Raw genomic sequence first — 2432 nt, 5'->3', positions numbered from 1 at the left:
AATCTATAGTCCAGACTATAAATTAGTCTATAGTCTGGACTATAGGTTAGTCTATAGTCTGGACTATAAATTAGTATATAGTCTGGACTATATATTAGTCTATAGTCTGGACTATAGATTAATCTATAGTCTGGACTATAGATTAGTCGATATTCTGGACTACAGATTAGTCTATAGTCTGGATTATAGATTAGTCGATAGTCTGGACTATATATTAGTCTATAGTCTGAACTATAGATTAGTCTATAGTCTGGACTATAGATAAGTCGATAGTTTGGACTATAGATTAGTCTATAGTCTGGACTATGGAACAGTCTATTATCTGGACTATAGAACAGCCTATAATATTGACTATAGTACAGTCTAGACTATAACATAGTCTGTAATCTGAACTACAGAACAGTCTATAGTCTGGACTGTAGAACAATAATTAGTCTGAAGTACAGTCTATAGCTTGAACTATAGAAGAATATTAGAGATATTTCCTTTAAATTACAACTTTATCTAGCATGACATATAATATCTACACTAGTACGAAATAAGGCTTCAAAAACTCTTGATTATACTTGTATGAATTCGTACTTTTGGCAGATGTACACAGAAAAGTTTTATTTCGTTTTATTATTCTTTCAAACAAATACTTTAAATTTAAACAATTTCTTCTGGTTTGGTACAAATTTCTTGAGGGGATTTTCAGAAGCAATTCAAGAACACTTGTACATGTACGCCGCCGTTAGTATGTACGTATGTACTAACAACACAGATAAACTCAAACCCTTTATGGTGTTTGTCTTTAACAAACTTAAAAAAGTGCTAAAAAAAATGGGGTGGGTGGGATTAGAACCTGACAAATAAATGTTTACCACAAATATTTTGTAGAATTAAAACATGAGATTTAATTCAAACATTCGTAAGGCAAACAGACAGACAGACAAGTACTTCAGTCATGTTCGCAAAAGTGAAGTGTATTTTAACCAAAGAAAGTGAGAAATAAAGAGATTTTTAAAATAAATTGACTTTTAGAGAAATAACCTAATTTGATAACTTAAAACAGTGTAAAGATTTGTTTATCATATTATAATTTGAAAAATATATCACTATATACTATAGACTATTGTTCACTCTATAGTATTCTCGGATGTAGATCACTTAAAGAAAACTATATATCAGTTTATAGCCTGAACATTGGATTACTATAAAGTCTTGCATAAGCTATAGGCCATTCTTTATTCCAAACTATTGACAATACTTTAGTCTAAACCATGGAGCATTCTATAGTCTGCAACAATGACTAATCTATAGTTCTGCAGAACATGCTATAGTCTGAATTACAGACCTATACTATATACTGCTGCAACATTTATTCAACCAACACTTAAATAATTTTAATGCTTAATTTACCCTTTTTTTCTTTATAAAACTACTATATATAGTCAGGAGTAAAAGAAAAGCAGAAAATTAAATCAAATTGCCAACAAAAACGTTGCTATGCCATTTTTGAAGAGAAGTTGATTAAAATGATAATAAAAATTCTTTATTGCGAAAAAAGGAGTGAAAAGAAACTTGTTAATTTAACAACTTTTATTACAACTAAAATATCTAAAAAGGAGCTAAAGGAGAAAGGACCATGTAATAGGCCAACAAAGTGAAATTTTAACTAACAAGTCTGAGGTTTTCCAACAGATCTCATATGTGTAGTATGTTTGCACATCTCTACAAATCTTTGTAGGTAAGTTTTTAAGCATTTTTACAACGACCTTAAGCAATTTTTAAAAAAAAGATATTTCTTTGCAGTGTGCAAAGAAATATGCCAGCAAATGTCTTAAAGTATAAAGATTATCAACTTACACGGAAAATATTTGAAAATTTTAATTTAATTCACAAAATTAAGAAAAAAAACTTTAATAAATGCTTTAGCAAATATTAAGTTTTAGTTTTTAGTACTAGTTCCTCAAAATTTGCTGGTTTATTTTACAATTTTCATATTTACTTGCATGTATGTGGATTATAAATTACATTGTGGTTTTGTTGCCTTAACCTGGGGTTGACTTTTAATGAATTTTCCGACATTGCCTTTGTTGACTGTTGGTTGTTTGTCTTCAAGATTTATAGAGTTTTATTTTATAAATAGTGCGATTTTCTTATATGAAATTTAGTTAACAATTTTCTAAGATATTATAAAGTTAATGGTAGTATTATAAAGAAAACACCTTTTTAAAACAATAACTGGACTAGAAGTGAACTAGAAGTGAATTAGAACTGAACTAGAACTGAAATAGAACTGAAATAGAACTGAAGTAGAACTGAACTAGAACTGAACTAGCACTGAACTAGAACTGAACTAGAACTAAACTAGAACTGAACTAGAACTGAACTGAACTAGAACTGAACTAGAACTGAACTAGAACTGAACTAGAACTGAACTAGAACTG

The sequence above is a fragment of the Lucilia cuprina genome, chromosome 6 (genome assembly GCF_022045245.1).
Source record: "Lucilia cuprina isolate Lc7/37 chromosome 6, ASM2204524v1, whole genome shotgun sequence".
Taxonomy (NCBI): domain Eukaryota; kingdom Metazoa; phylum Arthropoda; class Insecta; order Diptera; family Calliphoridae; genus Lucilia; species Lucilia cuprina.
The sequence above is the reverse complement of the archived record's forward strand: the minus strand, read 5'-3'. Positions refer to the sequence as shown.